The sequence below is a fragment of the Copadichromis virginalis genome, linkage group LG18, assembly GCF_057382275.1.
Source record: "Copadichromis virginalis isolate Kocher_CV1m ecotype Utaka linkage group LG18, C_Virginalis_male_GT1.1, whole genome shotgun sequence".
Taxonomy (NCBI): Eukaryota; Metazoa; Chordata; class Actinopteri; order Cichliformes; family Cichlidae; genus Copadichromis; species Copadichromis virginalis.
In genome coordinates this window covers 37,922,408-37,943,631 of record NC_140635.1, presented here as the reverse complement: position 1 = coordinate 37,943,631, position 21,224 = coordinate 37,922,408, and the positions used below count along the sequence as shown (strand labels likewise).

General features: G+C 43.6%; 15 non-coding genes across 15 annotated transcripts; all 15 read right to left on the bottom strand.

Moving 5' to 3' along the window:
- Positions 1-356: 356 nt before the first annotated feature.
- trnap-agg (transfer RNA proline (anticodon AGG)) lies at positions 357-428 on the bottom strand. The gene has a single exon. It is a non-coding gene; the product is annotated as a tRNA-Pro (tRNA).
- Positions 429-1,319: 891 nt separating this feature from the next.
- Positions 1,320-1,391, bottom strand: trnap-agg (transfer RNA proline (anticodon AGG)). The gene has a single exon. It is a non-coding gene; the product is annotated as a tRNA-Pro (tRNA).
- A 4,351-nt stretch (positions 1,392-5,742) lies between these two features.
- Positions 5,743-5,814, bottom strand: trnap-agg (transfer RNA proline (anticodon AGG)). Its single transcript has one exon. It is a non-coding gene; the product is annotated as a tRNA-Pro (tRNA).
- Positions 5,815-6,695: 881 nt separating this feature from the next.
- trnap-agg (transfer RNA proline (anticodon AGG)) lies at positions 6,696-6,767 on the bottom strand. Its single transcript has one exon. It is a non-coding gene; the product is annotated as a tRNA-Pro (tRNA).
- An 881-nt stretch (positions 6,768-7,648) lies between these two features.
- Positions 7,649-7,720, bottom strand: trnap-agg (transfer RNA proline (anticodon AGG)). The gene has a single exon. It is a non-coding gene; the product is annotated as a tRNA-Pro (tRNA).
- An 875-nt stretch (positions 7,721-8,595) lies between these two features.
- On the bottom strand, positions 8,596-8,667 carry trnap-ugg (transfer RNA proline (anticodon UGG)). Its single transcript has one exon. It is a non-coding gene; the product is annotated as a tRNA-Pro (tRNA).
- An 875-nt stretch (positions 8,668-9,542) lies between these two features.
- trnap-ugg (transfer RNA proline (anticodon UGG)) lies at positions 9,543-9,614 on the bottom strand. Its single transcript has one exon. It is a non-coding gene; the product is annotated as a tRNA-Pro (tRNA).
- A 1,820-nt stretch (positions 9,615-11,434) lies between these two features.
- Positions 11,435-11,506, bottom strand: trnap-agg (transfer RNA proline (anticodon AGG)). Its single transcript has one exon. It is a non-coding gene; the product is annotated as a tRNA-Pro (tRNA).
- An 881-nt stretch (positions 11,507-12,387) lies between these two features.
- On the bottom strand, positions 12,388-12,459 carry trnap-ugg (transfer RNA proline (anticodon UGG)). The gene has a single exon. It is a non-coding gene; the product is annotated as a tRNA-Pro (tRNA).
- An 872-nt stretch (positions 12,460-13,331) lies between these two features.
- On the bottom strand, positions 13,332-13,403 carry trnap-agg (transfer RNA proline (anticodon AGG)). The gene has a single exon. It is a non-coding gene; the product is annotated as a tRNA-Pro (tRNA).
- Positions 13,404-14,285: 882 nt separating this feature from the next.
- trnap-agg (transfer RNA proline (anticodon AGG)) lies at positions 14,286-14,357 on the bottom strand. Its single transcript has one exon. It is a non-coding gene; the product is annotated as a tRNA-Pro (tRNA).
- Positions 14,358-15,238: 881 nt separating this feature from the next.
- On the bottom strand, positions 15,239-15,310 carry trnap-agg (transfer RNA proline (anticodon AGG)). Its single transcript has one exon. It is a non-coding gene; the product is annotated as a tRNA-Pro (tRNA).
- An 882-nt stretch (positions 15,311-16,192) lies between these two features.
- trnap-agg (transfer RNA proline (anticodon AGG)) lies at positions 16,193-16,264 on the bottom strand. The gene has a single exon. It is a non-coding gene; the product is annotated as a tRNA-Pro (tRNA).
- Positions 16,265-17,146: 882 nt separating this feature from the next.
- Positions 17,147-17,218, bottom strand: trnap-ugg (transfer RNA proline (anticodon UGG)). The gene has a single exon. It is a non-coding gene; the product is annotated as a tRNA-Pro (tRNA).
- Positions 17,219-19,027: 1,809 nt separating this feature from the next.
- On the bottom strand, positions 19,028-19,099 carry trnap-agg (transfer RNA proline (anticodon AGG)). Its single transcript has one exon. It is a non-coding gene; the product is annotated as a tRNA-Pro (tRNA).
- Positions 19,100-21,224: the final 2,125 nt, after the last annotated feature.

Genomic DNA, 21,224 nt, shown 5'->3' with positions numbered 1-21,224 from the left:
TAATAGCCCTTTTCCACTAACACCTACCTAGCTTGGCTTAACTTGACTCAGCTCGATCTTTAAAGTTCCCATTAGGTGATAGTACCTGGTTACAGGTATTTTTTAGTACCTGCCCAGTAAGGTTTCCAAGGCAATCTCAAAATGTGACATATACAGATTGCGTGGCAGGGACTGTGCAGTCAATGGCATCACTCAATGACTCATGAGAGTGACTCCTTCACAAACGTTGTTTTAGAAAGACAAATTGGTGTCCCAGATCACATTGAACGGTTTGGCACACAACACATTTACAATGCCCCAGAAGGAATGTGTCTTACCAAAGAATTCCATGAAGCTAAGAGCTTGTGATTTTAAGGGGGCTCGTCCGGGATTTGAACCCGGGACCTCTCGCACCCTAAGCGAGAATCATACGCCTAGACCAACGAGCCACAGGAAGTGTTTGTTTAAGTCTGGAACTCTGAAAGGATAGACTTAAATCGGCCTTCAAATTCAAGCAGGAATGGTGTTAAGCTCTCTTCAGTATTCATTTTTGTACCTTCAGGCCTTTGCTACTGACAAGCTCCAACAGGGATGACTCCAGAGGGACTGCACACAGTGAATGAGAAAAAAGGGTTCCCAGTCATCCACGTCATGGTAGTCTGATGAGCTTTGAAAGAAAGCAGCTGGAATTCTCTAAGTGCCTTGAAGACCTTTCACCTCTCCTCTGAGAACCTTCGTTAGATCTAAAACTAAACGTTGGAGAGTCCCAGGTATTTAAAACCCAGAGCGGGTTGTCTTTGCCAGGGTCGTTGACCAACTATGAAACACATCACATGAGCCAAGGGGTGGAAAAAAGGCGTGGGTAAATATCAGCAGAGGTTTCAGGTGAAACCATTATGAGACCTTCACATATGTAGTTTAACGTCTTTACACCGAAATTGAATGGCCTCAATTTCGATCAGAGTTTGTGATCTCTAATAGCCCTTTTCCACTAGCACCTACCTAGCTTGGCTTAACTTGACTCAGCTCGATCTTTAAAGTTTCCATTAGGTGATAGTACCTGGTTACAGGTATTTTTTTAGTACCTGCCCAGTAAGGTTTCCAAGGCAATCTCAAAATGTGACATATACAGATTGCGTGGCAGGGACTGTGCAGTCAATGGCATCACTCAATGAGTCTTGAGAGTGACTCCTTCACAAAATCAACAACGTTATTTTAGAAATACAAGTTGATGTCACAGATGACATAGAAAGGTTTGGCACACAACACATTTACAATGCCCCAGAAGGAATGTGTCTTACCAAAGAATTCCATGAAGCTAAGAGCTTGTGATTTTAAGGGGGCTCGTCCGGGATTTGAACCCGGGACCTCTCGCACCCTAAGCGAGAATCATACGCCTAGACCAACGAGCCACAGGAAGTATGTGTTTAAGTCTGGAACTCTGAAAGGATAGACTTAAATCGGCCTTCAAATTCAAGCAGGAATGGTGTTAAGCTCTCCTCAGTATTCATTTTTGTACCTTCAGGCCTTTGCTACTGACAAGCTCCAACAGGGATGACTCCAGAGGGACTGCACACAGTGAATGAGAAAAAAGGGTTCCCAGTCATCCACGTCGTGGTAGTCTGATGAGCTTTGAAAGAAAGCAGCTGGAATTCTCTAAGTGCCTTGAAGACCTTTCACCTCTCCTCTGAGAACCTTCGTTAGATCTAAAACTAAACGTTGGAGAGTCCCAGGTATTTAAAACCCAGAGCGGGTTGTCTTTGCCAGGGTCGTTGACCAACTATGAAACACATCACATGAGCCAAGGGGTGGAAAAAAGGCGTGGGTAAATATCAGCAGAGGTTTCAGGTGAAACCATTATGAGACCTTCACATATGTAGTTTAACGTCTTTACACCGAAATTGAATGGCCTCAATTTCGATCAGACTTTGTGATCTCTAATAGCCCTTTTCCACTAGCACCTACCTAGCTTGGCTTAACTTGACTCAGCTCGATCTTTAAAGTTTCCATTAGGTGATAGTACCTGGTTACAGGTATTTTTTAGTACCTGCCCAGTAAGGTTTCCAAGGCAATCTCAAAATGTGACATATACAGATTGCGTGGCATGGACTGTGCAGTCAATGGCATCACTCAATGACTCATGAGAGTGACTCCTTCACAAACGTTGTTTTAGAAAGACAAATTGGTGTCACACATCACATTGAACGGTTTGGCACACAACACATTTACAATGCCCCAGAAGGAATGTGTCTTACCAAAGAATTCCATGAAGCTTAGAGCTTGTGATGTTCAGGGGGCTCGTCCGGGATTTGAACCCGGGACCTCTCGCACCCTAAGCGAGAATCAGACGCCTAGACCAACGAGCCACAGGAAGTATGTGTTTAAGTCTGGAACTCTGAAAGGATAGACTTAAATCGGCCTTCAAATTCAAGCAGGAATGGTGTTAAGCTCTCTTCAGTATTCATTTTTGTACCTTCAGGCCTTTGCTACTGACAAGCTCCAACAGGGATGACTCCAGAGGGACTGCACACAGTGAATGAGAAAAAAGGGTTCCCAGTCATCCACGTCATGGTAGTCTGATGAGCTTTGAAAGAAAGCAGCTGGAATTCTCTAAGTGCCTTGAAGACCTTTCACCTCTCCTCTGAGAACCTTCGTTAGATCTAAAACTAAACGTTGGAGAGTCCCAGGTATTTAAAACCCAGAGCGGGTTGTCTTTACCAGGGTCGTTGACCAACTATGAAACACATCACATGAGCCAAGGGGTGGAAAAAAGGCGTGGGTAATTATCAGCAGAGGTGAAACCATTATGAGACCTTCACATATGTAGTTTAACGTCTTTACACCGAAATTGAATGGCCTCAATTTCGATCAGAGTTTGTGATCTCTAACGCTTTTCCACTTGCACCTACCTAGCTTGGCTTAACTTGACTCAGCTCGATCTTTAAAGTTTCCATTAGGTGATAGTACCTGGTTACAGGTATTTTTTTAGTACCTGCCCAGTAAGGTTTCAATTCAATTCAATTCAATTCAATTTTATTTATATAGCGCCAAATCACAACAAAAGTCGCCTCAAGGCGCTTCATAGATACAGAGAAAAACCCAACAATCATATGACCCCCTATGAGCAAGCACTTTGGCGACAGTGGGAAGGAAAAACTCCCTTTTAACAGGAAGAAACCTCCGGCAGAACCAGGCTCAGGGAGGGGCGGCCATCTGCTGCGACCGGTTGGGGTGAGAGAAGGAAGACAGGATAAAGACATGCTGTGGAAGAGAGACAGAGGTTAATAACAGATATGATTCAATGCAGAGAGGTCTATTAATACATAGTGAGTGAGAAAGGTGACTGGAAAGGAAAAACTCAATGCATCATGGGAATCCCCCGGCAGCCTACATCTATTGCAGCATAACAAAGGGAGGATTCAGGGTCACCTGGTCCAGCCCTAACTATATGCTTTAGAAAAAAGGAAAGTTTTAAGCCTAATCTTAAAAGTAGAGATAGTGTCTGTCTCCCGAATCCAAACTGGAAGCTGGTTCCACAGAAGAGGGGCCTGAAAACTGAAGGCTCTCCCTCCCATTCTACTTTTAAATACTCTAGGAACAACAAGTAGGCCTGCAGAGCGAGAGCGGAGCGCTCTAATAGGGTGATATGGTACTACAAGGTCATTAAGATAAGATGGGGCCTGATTATTTAAGACCTTGTATGTGAGGAGCAGGATTTTGAATTCAATTCTGGATTTAACAGGAAGCCAATGAAGGGAAGCCAAAACAGGAGAAATATGCTCTCTCTTTCTAGTCCCTGTCAGGACTCTTGCTGCAGCATTTTGGATTAGCTGAAGGCTTTTCAGTGAGTTTTTTGGACATCCTGATAATAATGAATTACAGTAGTCCAGCCTGGAAGTAATAAATGCATGAACTAGTTTTTCAGCGTCACTCTGAGACAGGATATTTCTAATTTTAGAGATGTTGCGCAAATGGAAGAAAGCAGTCTTACATATTTGTTTAATATGTGCGTTGAAGGACATGTCCTGGTCAAAAATGACTCCAAGGTTCCTCACCGCGTTACTGGAGGCCAAGGTAATGCCATCCAGAGTAAGAATCTGATTAGATACCATATTTCTAAGATTTTCAGGGCCGAGTACAATAACCTCAGTTTTATCTGAATTAAGAAGCAGAAAGTTAGCGGCCATCCAGGTCTTTATGTCTTTAAGACATTCCTGCAGTTTAACTAATTGGTGTGTGTTATCTGGCTTCATGGACAGATAGAGCTGGGTGTCATCTGCATAGCAGTGAAAATGTATGCTATGTCTTCTAATGATGCTGCCTAAGGGAAGCATGTATAATGTAAACAGAATTGGTCCTAGCACTGAACCCTGTGGAACTCCATAATTAACCTCAGTGTGTGAAGAGGACTCTCCATTTACATGCACGAATTGGAGTCTATTAGATAGATATGATACAAACCACTGCAGCGCAGTACCTGTAATACCTACAGCATGTTCTAATCGCTCTAATAGGATATTATGATCAACAGTATCGAACGCTGCACTGAGGTCTAGCAGGACAAGCACAGAGATGAGTCCACTGTCAGAGGCCATAAGAAGATCATTTGTAACCTTCACTAAAGCTGTTTCTGTGCTGTGCTGAGCTCTGAAACCTGACTGAAACTCTTCAAATAAACCATTCCTCTGCAGATGATCTGTTAGCTGTTTGACAACTACTCTTTCAAGGATTTTTGATATGAAAGGAAGGTTGGAGATTGGCCTATAATTAGCTAAGACTGCTGGGTCTAGAGATGGCTTTTTGAGTAAAGGTTTAACTACAGCCAGCTTGAAGGCCTGTGGTACATAGCCGATTATTAGAGATAGGTTGATCATATTTAAGATCGAAGAATTAATTAATGGCAGGACTTCTTTGAGCAGTTTTGTAGGAATGGGGTCTAAAAGACACGTTGATGGTTTGGAGGAAGTAATTATTGAAGTTAACTCAGAAAGATCAATTGGAGAAAAAGAGTCTAACTTAATATCAATGGTACTAAGAGTAGCTGTAGATAATATTACATCTGTGGGATGATTATTGGTAATTTTTTCTCTAATGATAAAAATTTTATTTGTGAAGAAGTTCATGAAGTCATTACTAGTTAACGTTAAAGGGATGGTTGGCTCAAAAGAGCTCTGACTTTTTGTCAGCCTGGCTACAGTGCTGAAGAGAAACCTAGGGTTGTTCTTATTTTCTTCAATCAGTGATGAATAGTAAGATGTTCTGGCTTTGCGGAGGGCTTTCTTATAAAGCAGCAAACTATTTCTCCAGGCTAAATGATGATCCTCTAGATTTGTGACACGCCATTTCCTCTCCAGATTACGAGTCATCTGCTTTAGGGTACGTGTTTCAGAATTATACCACGGAGTCAGGTACTTCTGATTTGAGGCCTTAGTTTTCACAGGAGCTACAGTATCCAGAGTCGTACGTAGTGAGGAGGTGAAATTATTAACAAGATAATCGACCTCTGTTGGGGTAGCGTTCGTTTCCAAGGCAATCTCAAAATGTGACATATACAGATTGCGTGGCAGGGACTGTGCAGTCAATGGCATCACTCAATGAGTCTTGAGAGTGACTCCTTCACAAAATCAACAACGTTATTTTAGAAATACAAGTTGATGTCACAGATGACATAGAAAGGTTTGGCACACAACACATTTACAATGCCCCAGAAGGAATGTGTCTTACCAAAGAATTCCATGAAGCTAAGAGCTTGTGATTTTAAGGGGGCTCGTCCGGGATTTGAACCCGGGACCTCTCGCACCCTAAGCGAGAATCATACGCCTAGACCAACGAGCCACAGGAAGTATGTGTTTAAGTCTGGAACTCTGAAAGGATAGACTTAAATCGGCCTTCAAATTCAAGCAGGAATGGTGTTAAGCTCTCCTCAGTATTCATTTTTGTACCTTCAGGCCTTTGCTACTGACAAGCTCCAACAGGGATGACTCCAGAGGGACTGCACACAGTGAATGAGAAAAAAGGGTTCCCAGTCATCCACGTCGTGGTAGTCTGATGAGCTTTGAAAGAAAGCAGCTGGAATTCTCTAAGTGCCTTGAAGACCTTTCACCTCTCCTCTGAGAACCTTCGTTAGATCTAAAACTAAACGTTGGAGAGTCCCAGGTATTTAAAACCCAGAGCGGGTTGTCTTTGCCAGGGTCGTTGACCAACTATGAAACACATCACATGAGCCAAGGGGTGGAAAAAAGGCGTGGGTAATTATCAGCAGAGGTGAAACCATTATGAGACCTTCACATATGTAGTTTAACGTCTTTACACCGAAATTGAATGGCCTCAATTTCGATCAGAGTTTGTGATCTCTAACGCTTTTCCACTTGCACCTACCTAGCTTGGCTTAACTTGACTCAGCTCGATCTTTAAAGTTTCCATTAGGTGATAGTACCTGGTTACAGGTATTTTTTTAGTACCTGCCCAGTAAGGTTTCCAAGGCAATCTCAAAATGTGACATATACAGATTGCGTGGCAGGGACTGTGCAGTCAATGGCATCACTCAATGAGTCTTGAGAGTGACTCCTTCACAAAATCAACAACGTTATTTTAGAAATACAAGTTGATGTCACAGATGACATAGAAAGGTTTGGCACACAACACATTTACAATGCCCCAGAAGGAATGTGTCTTACCAAAGAATTCCATGAAGCTAAGAGCTTGTGATTTTAAGGGGGCTCGTCCGGGATTTGAACCCGGGACCTCTCGCACCCTAAGCGAGAATCATACGCCTAGACCAACGAGCCACAGGAAGTATGTGTTTAAGTCTGGAACTCTGAAAGGATAGACTTAAATCGGCCTTCAAATTCAAGCAGGAATGGTGTTAAGCTCTCTTCAGTATTCATTTTTGTACCTTCAGGCCTTTGCTACTGACAAGCTCCAACAGGGATGACTCCAGAGGGACTGCACACAGTGAATGAGAAAAAAGGGTTCCCAGTCATCCACGTCATGGTAGTCTGATGAGCTTTGAAAGAAAGCAGCTGGAATTCTCTAAGTGCCTTGAAGACCTTTCACCTCTCCTCTGAGAACCTTCGTTAGATCTAAAACTAAACGTTGGAGAGTCCCAGGTATTTAAAACCCAGAGCGGGTTGTCTTTGCCAGGGTCGTTGACCAACTATGAAACACATCACATGAGCCAAGGGGTGGAAAAAAGGCGTGGGTAATTATCAGCAGAGGTGAAACCATTATGAGACCTTCACATATGTAGTTTAACGTCTTTACACCGAAATTGAATGGCCTCAATTTCGATCAGAGTTTGTGATCTCTAACGCTTTTCCACTTGCACCTACCTAGCTTGGCTTAACTTGACTCAGCTCGATCTTTAAAGTTTCCATTAGGTGATAGTACCTGGTTACAGGTATTTTTTTAGTACCTGCCCAGTAAGGTTTCCAAGGCAATCTCAAAATGTGACATATACAGATTGCGTGGCAGGGACTGTGCAGTCAATGGCATCACTCAATGAGTCTTGAGAGTGACTCCTTCACAAAATCAACAACGTTATTTTAGAAATACAAGTTGATGTCACAGATGACATAGAAAGGTTTGGCACACAACACATTTACAATGCCCCAGAAGGAATGTGTCTTACCAAAGAATTCCATGAAGCTAAGAGCTTGTGATTTTAAGGGGGCTCGTCCGGGATTTGAACCCGGGACCTCTCGCACCCTAAGCGAGAATCATACGCCTAGACCAACGAGCCACAGGAAGTATGTGTTTAAGTCTGGAACTCTGAAAGGATAGACTTAAATCGGCCTTCAAATTCAAGCAGGAATGGTGTTAAGCTCTCTTCAGTATTCATTTTTGTACCTTCAGGCCTTTGCTACTGACAAGCTCCAACAGGGATGACTCCAGAGGGACTGCACACAGTGAATGAGAAAAAAGGGTTCCCAGTCATCCACGTCATGGTAGTCTGATGAGCTTTGAAAGAAAGCAGCTGGAATTCTCTAAGTGCCTTGAAGACCTTTCACCTCTCCTCTGAGAACCTTCGTTAGATCTAAAACTAAATGTTGGAGAGTCCCAGGTATTTAAACCCTAGATGGGGTTGTCTTTACCAGGGTCGTTGACCAACTATGAAACACATCACATGAGCCAAGGTGTGAAAAAAGGCGTGGGTAATTATCAGCAGAGGTGAAACCATTATGAGACCTTCACATATGTAGTTTAACGTCTTTACACCGAAATTGAATGGCCTCAATTTCGATCAGAGTTTGTGATCTCTAATAGCCCTTTTCCACTAGCACCTACCTAGCTTGGCTTAACTTGACTCAGCTCGATCTTTAAAGTTTCCATTAGGTGATAGTACCTGGTTACAGGTATTTTTTTAGTACCTGCCCAGTAAGGTTTCCAAGGCAATCTCAAAATGTGACATATACAGATTGCGTGGCAGGGACTGTGCAGTCAATGGCATCACTCAATGACTTATGAGAGTGACTCCTTCACAAACGTTGTTTTAGAAAGACAAATTGGTGTCCCAGATCACATTGAACGGTTTGGCACACAACACATTTACAATGCCCCAGAAGGAATGTGTCTTTCCAAAGAATTCCATGAAGCTAAGAGCTTGTGATTTTAAGGGGGCTCGTCCGGGATTTGAACCCGGGACCTCTCGCACCCAAAGCGAGAATCATACGCCTAGACCAACGAGCCACAGGAAGCCTGTGTTTAAGTCTGGAACTCTGAAAGGATAGACTTAAATCGGTCTTCAAATTCAAGCAGGAATGGTGTTAAGCTCTCTTCAGTATTCATTTTTGTACCTTCAGGCCTTTGCTACTGACAAGCTCCAACAGGGATGACTCCAGAGGGACTGCACACAGTGAATGAGAAAAAAGGGTTCCCAGTCATCCACGTCATGGTAGTCTGATGAGCTTTGAAAGAAAGCAGCTGGAATTCTCTAAGTGCCTTGAAGACCTTTCACCTCTCCTCTGAGAACCTTCGTTAGATCTAAAACTAAACGTTGGAGAGTCCCAGGTATTTAAACCCTAGATGGGGTTGTCTTTACCAGGGTCGTTGACCAACTATGAAACACATCACATGAGCCAAGGTGTGAAAAAAGGCGTGGGTAATTATCAGCAGAGGTGAAACCATTATGAGACCTTCACATATGTAGTTTAACGTCTTTACACCGAAATTGAATGGCCTCAATTTCGATCAGAGTTTGTGATCTCTAATAGCCCTTTTCCACTAGCACCTACCTAGCTTGGCTTAACTTGACTCAGCTCGATCTTTAAAGTTTCCATTAGGTGATAGTACCTGGTTACAGGTATTTTTTTAGTACCTGCCCAGTAAGGTTTCCAAGGCAATCTCAAAATGTGACATATACAGATTGCGTGGCAGGGACTGTGCAGTCAATGGCATCACTCAATGACTCATGAGAGTGACTCCTTCACAAACGTTGTTTTAGAAAGACAAATTGGTGTCCCAGATCACATTGAACGGTTTGGCACACAACACATTTACAATGCCCCAGAAGGAATGTGTCTTTCCAAAGAATTCCATGAAGCTAAGAGCTTGTGATTTTAAGGGGGCTCGTCCGGGATTTGAACCCGGGACCTCTCGCACCCAAAGCGAGAATCATACGCCTAGACCAACGAGCCACAGGAAGCCTGTGTTTAAGTCTGGAACTCTGAAAGGATAGACTTAAATCGGTCTTCAAATTCAAGCAGGAATGGTGTTAAGCTCTCTTCAGTATTCATTTTTGTACCTTCAGGCCTTTGCTACTGACAAGCTCCAACAGGGATGACTCCAGAGGGACTGCACACAGTGAATGAGAAAAAAGGGTTCCCAGTCATCCACGTCATGGTAGTCTGATGAGCTTTGAAAGAAAGCAGCTGGAATTCTCTAAGTGCCTTGAAGACCTTTCACCTCTCCTCTGAGAACCTTCGTTAGATCTAAAACTAAACGTTGGAGAGTCCCAGGTATTTAAAACCCAGAGCGGGTTGTCTTTACCAGGGTCGTTGACCAACTATGAAACACATCACATGAGCCAAGGGGTGGAAAAAAGGCGTGGGTAATTATCAGCAGAGGTGAAACCATTATGAGACCTTCACATATGTAGTTTAACGTCTTTACACCGAAATTGAATGGCCTCAATTTCGATCAGACTTTGTGATCTCTAACGCTTTTCCACTTGCACCTACCTAGCTTGGCTTAACTTGACTCAGCTCGATCTTTAAAGTTTCCATTAGGTGATAGTACCTGGTTACAGGTATTTTTTTAGTACCTGCCCAGTAAGGTTTCCAAGGCAATCTCAAAATGTGACATATACAGATTGCGTGGCAGGGACTGTGCAGTCAATGGCATCACTCAATGACTCATGAGAGTGACTCCTTCACAAACGTTGTTTTAGAAAGACAAATTGGTGTCCCAGATCACATTGAACGGTTTGGCACACAACACATTTACAATGCCCCAGAAGGAATGTGTCTTTCCAAAGCATTCCATGAAGCTAAGAGCTTGTGATTTTAAGGGGGTTCGTCCGGGATTTGAACCCGGGACCTCTCGCACCCAAAGCGAGAATCATACGCCTAGACCAACGAGCCACAGGAAGCCTGTGTTTAAGTCTGGAACTCTGAAAGGATAGACTTAAATCGGTCTTCAAATTCAAGCAGGAATGGTGTTAAGCTCTCTTCAGTATTCATTTTTGTACCTTCAGGCCTTTGCTACTGACAAGCTCCAACAGGGATGACTCCAGAGGGACTGCACACAGTGAATGAGAAAAAAGGGTTCCCAGTCATCCACGTCATGGTAGTCTGATGAGCTTTGAAAGAAAGCAGCTGGAATTCTCTAAGTGCCTTGAAGACCTTTCACCTCTCCTCTGAGAACCTTCGTTAGATCTAAAACTAAACGTTGGAGAGTCCCAGGTATTTAAAACCCAGAGCGGGTTGTCTTTACCAGGGTCGTTGACCAACTATGAAACACATCACATGAGCCAAGGGGTGGAAAAAAGGCGTGGGTAATTATCAGCAGAGGTGAAACCATTATGAGACCTTCACATATGTAGTTTAACGTCTTTACACCGAAATTGAATGGCCTCAATTTCGATCAGACTTTGTGATCTCTAATAGCCCTTTTCCACTAGCACCTACCTAGCTTGGCTTAACTTGACTCAGCTCGATCTTTAAAGTTTCCATTAGGTGATAGTACCTGGTTACAGGTATTTTTTAGTACCTGCCCAGTAAGGTTTCCAAGGCAATCTCAAAATGTGACATATACAGATTGCGTGGCAGGGACTGTGCAGTCAATGGCATCACTCAATGACTCATGAGAGTGACTCCTTCACAAACGTTGTTTTAGAAAGACAAATTGGTGTCCCAGATCACATTGAACGGTTTGGCACACAACACATTTACAATGCCCCAGAAGGAATGTGTCTTACCAAAGAATTCCATGAAGCTAAGAGCTTGTAATTTTAAGGGGGCTCGTCCGGGATTTGAACCCGGGACCTCTCGCACCCTAAGCGAGAATCATACGCCTAGACCAACGAGCCACAGGAAGTGTTTGTTTAAGTCTGGAACTCTGAAAGGATAGACTTAAATCGGCCTTCAAATTCAAGCAGGAATGGTGTTAAGCTCTCTTCAGTATTCATTTTTGTACCTTCAGGCCTTTGCTACTGACAAGCTCCAACAGGGATGACTCCAGAGGGACTGCACACAGTGAATGAGAAAAAAGGGTTCCCAGTCATCCACGTCATGGTAGTCTGATGAGCTTTGAAAGAAAGCAGCTGGAATTCTCTAAGTGCCTTGAAGACCTTTCACCTCTCCTCTGAGAACCTTCGTTAGATCTAAAACTAAACGTTGGAGAGTCCCAGGTATTTAAAACCCAGAGCGGGTTGTCTTTACCAGGGTCGTTGACCAACTATGAAACACATCACATGAGCCAAGGGGTGGAAAAAAGGCGTGGGTAATTATCAGCAGAGGTGAAACCATTATGAGACCTTCACATATGTAGTTTAACGTCTTTACACCGAAATTGAATGGCCTCAATTTCGATCAGAGTTTGTGATCTCTAACGCTTTTCCACTTGCACCTACCTAGCTTGGCTTAACTTGACTCAGCTCGATCTTTAAAGTTTCCATTAGGTGATAGTACCTGGTTACAGGTATTTTTTTAGTACCTGCCCAGTAAGGTTTCCAAGGCAATCTCAAAATGTGACATATACAGATTGCGTGGCAGGGACTGTGCAGTCAATGGCATCACTCAAGGAGTCTTGAGAGTGACTCCTTCACAAAATCAACAACGTTATTTTAGAAATACAAGTTTATGTCACAGATGACATAGAAAGGTTTGGCACACAACACATTTACAATGCCCCAGAAGGAATGTGTCTTACCAAAGAATTCCATGAAGCTAAGAGCTTGTGATTTTAAGGGGGCTCGTCCGGGATTTGAACCCGGGACCTCTCGCACCCAAAGCGAGAATCATACGCCTAGACCAACGAGCCACAGGAAGCCTGTGTTTAAGTCTGGAACTCTGAAAGGATAGACTTAAATCGGCCTTCAAATTCAAGCAGGAATGGTGTTAAGCTCTCTTCAGTATTCATTTTTGTACCTTCAGGCCTTTGCTACTGACAAGCTCCAACAGGGATGACTCCAGAGGGACTGCACACAGTGAATGAGAAAAAAGGGTTCCCAGTCATCCACGTCATGGTAGTCTGATGAGCTTTGAAAGAAAGCAGCTGGAATTCTCTAAGTGCCTTGAAGACCTTTCACCTCTCCTCTGAGAACCTTCGTTAGATCTAAAACTAAACGTTGGAGAGTCCCAGGTATTTAAAACCCAGAGCGGGTTGTCTTTACCAGGGTCGTTGACCAACTATGAAACACATCACATGAGCCAAGGGGTGGAAAAAAGGCGTGGGTAATTATCAGCAGAGGTGAAACCATTATGAGACCTTCACATATGTAGTTTAACGTCTTTACACCGAAATTGAATGGCCTCAATTTCGATCAGAGTTTGTGATCTCTAACGCTTTTCCACTTGCACCTACCTAGCTTGGCTTAACTTGACTCAGCTCGATCTTTAAAGTTTCCATTAGGTGATAGTACCTGGTTACAGGTATTTTTTTAGTACCTGCCCAGTAAGGTTTCCAAGGCAATCTCAAAATGTGACATATACAGATTGCGTGGCAGGGACTGTGCAGTCAATGGCATCACTCAATGAGTCTTGAGAGTGACTCCTTCACAAAATCAACAACGTTATTTTAGAAATACAAGTTGATGTCACAGAAAGGTTTGGCACACAACACATTTACAATGCCCCAGAAGGAATGTGTCTTACCAAAGAATTCCATGAAGCTAAGAGCTTGTGATTTTAAGGGGGCTCGTCCGGGATTTGAACCCGGGACCTCTCGCACCCTAAGCGAGAATCATACGCCTAGACCAACGAGCCACAGGAAGTATGTGTTTAAGTCTGGAACTCTGAAAGGATAGACTTAAATCGGCCTTCAAATTCAAGCAGGAATGGTGTTAAGCTCTCTTCAGTATTCATTTTTGTACCTTCAGGCCTTTGCTACTGACAAGCTCCAACAGGGATGACTCCAGAGGGACTGCACACAGTGAATGAGAAAAAAGGGTTCCCAGTCATCCACGTCATGGTAGTCTGATGAGCTTTGAAAGAAAGCAGCTGGAATTCTCTAAGTGCCTTGAAGACCTTTCACCTCTCCTCTGAGAACCTTCGTTAGATCTAAAACTAAACGTTGGAGAGTCCCAGGTATTTAAAACCCAGAGCGGGTTGTCTTTGCCAGGGTCGTTGACCAACTATGAAACACATCACATGAGCCAAGGGGTGGAAAAAAGGCGTGGGTAAATATCAGCAGAGGTTTCAGGTGAAACCATTATGAGACCTTCACATATGTAGTTTAACGTCTTTACACCGAAATTGAATGGCCTCAATTTCGATCAGAGTTTGTGATCTCTAATAGCCCTTTTCCACTAGCACCTACCTAGCTTGGCTTAACTTGACTCAGCTCGATCTTTAAAGTTTCCATTAGGTGATAGTACCTGGTTACAGGTATTTTTTAGTACCTGCCCAGTAAGGTTTCCAAGGCAATCTCAAAATGTGACATATACAGATTGCGTGGCAGGGACTGTGCAGTCAATGGCATCACTCAATGACTCATGAGAGTGACTCCTTCACAAACGTTGTTTTAGAAAGACAAATTGGTGTCCCAGATCACATTGAACGGTTTGGCACACAACACATTTACAATGCCCCAGAAGGAATGTGTCTTACCAAAGAATTCCATGAAGGTAAGAGCTTGTAATTTTAAGGGGGCTCGTCCGGGATTTGAACCCGGGACCTCTCGCACCCTAAGCGAGAATCATACGCCTAGACCAACGAGCCACAGGAAGTGTTTGTTTAAGTCTGGAACTCTGAAAGGATAGACTTAAATCGGCCTTCAAATTCAAGCAGGAATGGTGTTAAGCTCTCTTCAGTATTCATTTTTGTACCTTCAGGCCTTTGCTACTGACAAGCTCCAACAGGGATGACTCCAGAGGGACTGCACACAGTGAATGAGAAAAAAGGGTTCCCAGTCATCCACGTCATGGTAGTCTGATGAGCTTTGAAAGAAAGCAGCTGGAATTCTCTAAGTGCCTTGAAGACCTTTCACCTCTCCTCTGAGAACCTTCGTTAGATCTAAAACTAAACGTTGGAGAGTCCCAGGTATTTAAAACCCAGAGCGGGTTGTCTTTACCAGGGTCGTTGACCAACTATGAAACACATCACATGAGCCAAGGGGTGGAAAAAAGGCGTGGGTAATTATCAGCAGAGGTGAAACCATTATGAGACCTTCACATATGTAGTTTAACGTCTTTACACCGAAATTGAATGGCCTCAATTTCGATCAGAGTTTGTGATCTCTAACGCTTTTCCACTTGCACCTACCTAGCTTGGCTTAACTTGACTCAGCTCGATCTTTAAAGTTTCCATTAGGTGATAGTACCTGGTTACAGGTATTTTTTTAGTACCTGCCCAGTAAGGTTTCCAAGGCAATCTCAAAATGTGACATATACAGATTGCGTGGCAGGGACTGTGCAGTCAATGGCATCACTCAAGGAGTCTTGAGAGTGACTCCTTCACAAAATCAACAACGTTATTTTAGAAATACAAGTTTATGTCACAGATGACATAGAAAGGTTTGGCACACAACACATTTACAATGCCCCAGAAGGAATGTGTCTTACCAAAGAATTCCATGAAGCTAAGAGCTTGTGATTTTAAGGGGGCTCGTCCGGGATTTGAACCCGGGACCTCTCGCACCCTAAGCGAGAATCATACGCCTAGACCAACGAGCCACAGGAAGTATGTGTTTAAGTCTGGAACTCTGAAAGGATAGACTTAAATCGGCCTTCAAATTCAAGCAGGAATGGTGTTAAGCTCTCTTCAGTATTCATTTTTGTACCTTCAGGCCTTTGCTACTGACAAGCTCCAACAGGGATGACTCCAGAGGGACTGCACACAGTGAATGAGAAAAAAGGGTTCCCAGTCATCCACGTCATGGTAGTCTGATGAGCTTTGAAAGAAAGCAGCTGGAATTCTCTAAGTGCCTTGAAGACCTTTCACCTCTCCTCTGAGAACCTTCGTTAGATCTAAAACTAAACGTTGGAGAGTCCCAGGTATTTAAAACCCAGAGCGGGTTGTCTTTGCCAGGGTCGTTGACCAACTATGAAACACATCACATGAGCCAAGGGGTGGAAAAAAGGCGTGGGTAAATATCAGCAGAGGTTTCAGGTGAAACCATTATGAGACCTTCACATATGTAGTTTAACGTCTTTACACCGAAATTGAATGGCCTCAATTTCGATCAGAGTTTGTGATCTCTAATAGCCCTTTTCCACTAGCACCTACCTAGCTTGGCTTAACTTGACTCAGCTCGATCTTTAAAGTTTCCATTAGGTGATAGTACCTGGTTACAGGTATTTTTTAGTACCTGCCCAGTAAGGTTTCCAAGGCAATCTCAAAATGTGACATATACAGATTGCGTGGCAGGGACTGTGCAGTCAATGGCATCACTCAATGACTCATGAGAGTGACTCCTTCACAAACGTTGTTTTAGAAAGACAAATTGGTGTCCCAGATCACATTGAACGGTTTGGCACACAACACATTTACAATGCCCCAGAAGGAATGTGTCTTACCAAAGAATTCCATGAAGCTAAGAGTTTGTGATTTTAAGGGGGCTCGTCCGGGATTTGAACCCGGGACCTCTCGCACCCTAAGCGAGAATCATACGCCTAGACCAACGAGCCACAGGAAGTGTTTGTTTAAGTCTGGAACTCTGAAAGGATAGACTTAAATCGGCCTTCAAATTCAAGCAGGAATGGTGTTAAGCTCTCTTCAGTATTCATTTTTGTACCTTCAGGCCTTTGCTACTGACAAGCTCCAACAGGGATGACTCCAGAGGGACTGCACACAGTGAATGAGAAAAAAGGGTTCCCAGTCATCCACGTCATGGTAGTCTGATGAGCTTTGAAAGAAAGCAGCTGGAATTCTCTAAGTGCCTTGAAGACCTTTCACCTCTCCTCTGAGAACCTTCGTTAGATCTAAAACTAAACGTTGGAGAGTCCCAGGTATTTAAAACCCAGAGCGGGTTGTCTTTGCCAGGGTCGTTGACCAACTATGAAACACATCACATGAGCCAAGGGGTGGAAAAAAGGCGTGGGTAAATATCAGCAGAGGTTTCAGGTGAAACCATTATGAGACCTTCACATATGTAGTTTAACGTCTTTACACCGAAATTGAATGGCCTCAATTTCGATCAGAGTTTGTGATCTCTAATAGCCCTTTTCCACTAGCACCTACCTAGCTTGGCTTAACTTGACTCAGCTCGATCTTTAAAGTTTCCATTAGGTGATAGTACCTGGTTACAGGTATTTTTTAGTACCTGCCCAGTAAGGTTTCCAAGGCAATCTCAAAATGTGACATATACAGATTGCGTGGCAGGGACTGTGCAGTCAATGGCATCACTCAATGACTCATGAGAGTGACTCCTTCACAAACGTTGTTTTAGAAAGACAAATTGGTGTCCCAGATCACATTGAACGGTTTGGCACACAACACATTTACAATGCCCCAGAAGGAATGTGTCTTTCCAAAGAATTCCATGAAGCTAAGAGCTTGTGATTTTAAGGGGGCTCGTCCGGGATTTGAACCCGGGACCTCTCGCACCCAAAGCGAGAATCATACGCCTAGACCAACGAGCCACAGGAAGCCTGTGTTTAAGTCTGGAACTCTGAAAGGATAGACTTAAATCGGCCTTCAAATTCAAGCAGGAATGGTGTTAAGCTCTCTTCAGTATTCATTTTTGTACCTTCAGGCCTTTGCTACTGACAAGCTCCAACAGGGATGACTCCAGAGGGACTGCACACAGTGAATGAGAAAAAAGGTTTCCCAGTCATCCACGTCATGGTAGTCTGATGAGCTTTGAAAGAAAGCAGCTGGAATTCTCTAAGTGCCTTGAAGACCTTTCACCTCTCCTCTGAGAACCTTCGTTAGATCTAAAACTAAATGTTGGAGAGTCCCAGGTATTTAAACCCTAGATGGGGTTGTCTTTACCAGGGTCGTTGACCAACTATGAAACACATCACATGAGCCAAGGTGTGAAAAAAGGCGTGGGTAATTATCAGCAGAGGTGAAACCATTATGAGACCTTCACATATGTAGTTTAACGTCTTTACACCGAAATTGAATGGCCTCAATTTCGATCAGAGTTTGTGATCTCTAATAGCCCTTTTCCACTAGCACCTACCTAGCTTGGCTTAACTTGACTCAGCTCGATCTTTAAAGTTTCCATTAGGTGATAGTACCTGGTTACAGGTATTTTTTAGTACCTGCCCAGTAAGGTTTCCAAGGCAATCTCAAAATGTGACATATACAGATTGCGTGGCAGGGACTGTGCAGTCAATGGCATCACTCAATGACTCATGAGAGTGACTCCTTCACAAACGTTGTTTTAGAAAGACAAAGTGGTGTCACACATCACATTGAACGGTTTGGCACACAACACATTTACAATGCCCCAGAAGGAATGTGTCTTACCAAAGAATTCCATGAAGCTAAGAGCTTGTGATGTTAAGGGGGTTCGTCCCGGGACCTCTCGCACCATAAGCGAGAATCATACGCCTAGACCAACGAGCCACAGGAAGCATGTGTTTAAGTCTGGAACTCTGAAAGGATAGACTTAAATCGGCCTTCAAATTCAAGCAGGAATGGTGTTAAGCTCTCTTCAGTATTCATTTTTGTACCTTCAGGCCTTTGCTACTGACAAGCTCCAACAGGGATGACTCCAGAGGGACTGCACACAGTGAATGAGAAAAAAGGGTTCCCAGTCATCCACGTCATGGTAGTCTGATGAGCTTTGAAAGAAAGCAGCTGGAATTCTCTAAGTGCCTTGAAGACCTTTCACCTCTCCTCTGAGAACCTTCGTTAGATCTAAAACTAAATGTTGGAGAGTCCCAGGTATTTAAACCCTAGATGGGGTTGTCTTTACCAGGGTCGTTGACCAACTATGAAACACATCACATGAGCCAAGGGGTGGAAAAAAGGCGTGGGTAAATATCAGCAGAGGTGAAACCATTATGAGACCTTCACATATGTAGTTTAACGTCTTTACACCGAAATTGAATGGCCTCAATTTCGATCAGAGTTTGTGATCTCTAATAGCCCTTTTCCACTAACACCTACCTAGCTTGGCTTAACTTGACTCAGCTCGATCTTTAAAGTTCCCATTAGGTGATAGTACCTGGTTACAGGTATTTTTTAGTACCTGCCCAGTAAGGTTTCCAAGGCAATCTCAAAATGTGACATATACAGATTGCGTGGCAGGGACTGTGCAGTCAATGGCATCACTCAATGACTCATGAGAGTGACTCCTTCACAAACGTTGTTTTAGAAAGACAAATTGGTGTCCCAGATGACATTGAACGGTTTGGCACACAACACATTTACAATGCCCCAGAAGGAATGTGTCTTACCAAAGAATTCCATGAAGCTAAGAGCTTGTGATTTTAAGGGGGCTCGTCCGGGATTTGAACCCGGGACCTCTCGCACCCTAAGCGAGAATCATACGCCTAGACCAACGAGCCACAGGAAGCCTGTGTTTAAGTCTGGAACTCTGAAAGGATAGACTTAAATCGGCCTTCAAATTCAAGCAGGAATGGTGTTAAGCTCTCTTCAGTATTCATTTTTGTACCTTCAGGCCTTTGCTACTGACAAGCTCCAACAGGGATGACTCCAGAGGGACTGCACACAGTGAATGAGAAAAAAGGGTTCCCAGTCATCCACGTCATGGTAGTCTGATGAGCTTTGAAAGAAAGCAGCTGGAATTCTCTAAGTGCCTTGAAGACCTTTCACCTCTCCTCTGAGAACCTTCGTTAGATCTAAAACTAAACGTTGGAGAGTCCCAGGTATTTAAAACCCAGAGCGGGTTGTCTTTGCCAGGGTCGTTGACCAACTATGAAACACATCACATGAGCCAAGGGGTGGAAAAAAGGCGTGGGTAAATATCAGCAGAGGTTTCAGGTGAAACCATTATGAGACCTTCACATATGTAGTTTAACGTCTTTACACCGAAATTGAATGGCCTCAATTTCGATCAGAGTTTGTGATCTCTAATAGCCCTTTTCCACTAGCACCTACCTAGCTTGGCTTAACTTGACTCAGCTCGATCTTTAAAGTTTCCATTAGGTGATAGTACCTGGTTACAGGTATTTTTTAGTACCTGCCCAGTAAGGTTTCCAAGGCAATCTCAAAATGTGACATATACAGATTGCGTGGCAGGGACTGTGCAGTCAATGGCATCACTCAATGACTCATGAGAGTGACTCCTTCACAAACGTTGTTTTAGAAAGACAAATTGGTGTCCCAGATCACATTGAACGGTTTGGCACACAACACATTTACAATGCCCCAGAAGGAATGTGTCTTTCCAAAGAATTCCATGAAGCTAAGAGCTTGTGATTTTAAGGGGGTTCGTCCGGGATTTGAACCCGGGACCTCTCGCACCCAAAGCGAGAATCATACGCCTAGACCAACGAGCCACAGGAAGCATGTGTTTAAGTCTGGAACTCTTAAAGGATAGACTTAAATCGGCCTTCAAATTCAAGCAGGAATGGTGTTAAGCTCTCTTCAGTATTCATTTTTGTACCTTCAGGCCTTTGCTACTGACAAGCTCCAACAGGGATGACTCCAGAGGGACTGCACACAGTGAATGAGAAAAAAGGGTTCCCAGTCATCCACGTCATGGTAGTCTGATGAGCTTTGAAAGAAAGCAGCTGGAATTCTCTAAGTGCCTTGAAGACCTTTCACCTCTCCTCTGAGAACCTTCGTTAGATCTAAAACTAAACGTTGGAGAGTCCCAGGTATTTAAAACCCAGAGCGGGTTGTCTTTACCAGGGTCGTTGACCAACTATGAAACACATCACATGAGCCAAGGGGTGGAAAAAAGGCGTGGGTAAATATCAGCAGAGGTTTCAGGTGAAACCATTATGAGACCTTCACATATGTAGTTTAACGTCTTTACACCGAAATTGAATGGCCTCAATTTCGATCAGAGTTTGTGATCTCTAATAGCCCTTTTCCACTAACACCTACCTAGCTTGGCTTAACTTGACTCAGCTCGATCTTTAAAGTTCCCATTAGGTGATAGTACCTGGTTACAGGTATTTTTTAGTACCTGCCCAGTAAGGTTTCCAAGGCAATCTCAAAATGTGACATATACAGATTGCGTGGCAGGGACTGTGCAGTCAATGGCATCACTCAATGACTCATGAGAGTGACTCCTTCACAAACGTTGTTTTAGAAAGACAAATTGGTGTCCCAGATCACATTGAACGGTTTGGCACACAACACATTTACAATGCCCCAGAAGGAATGTGTCTTTCCAAAGAATTCCATGAAGCTAAGAGCTTGTGATTTTAAGGGGGTTCGTCCGGGATTTGAACCCGGGACCTCTCGCACCCAAAGCGAGAATCATACGCCTAGACCAACGAGCCACAGGAAGCATGTGTTTAAGTCTGGAACTCTTAAAGGATAGACTTAAATCGGCCTTCAAATTCAAGCAGGAATGGTGTTAAGCTCTCTTCAGTATTCATTTTTGTACCTTCAGGCCTTTGCTACTGACAAGCTCCAACAGGGATGACTCCAGAGGGACTGCACACAGTGAATGAGAAAAAAGGGTTCCCAGTCATCCACGTCATGGTAGTCTGATGA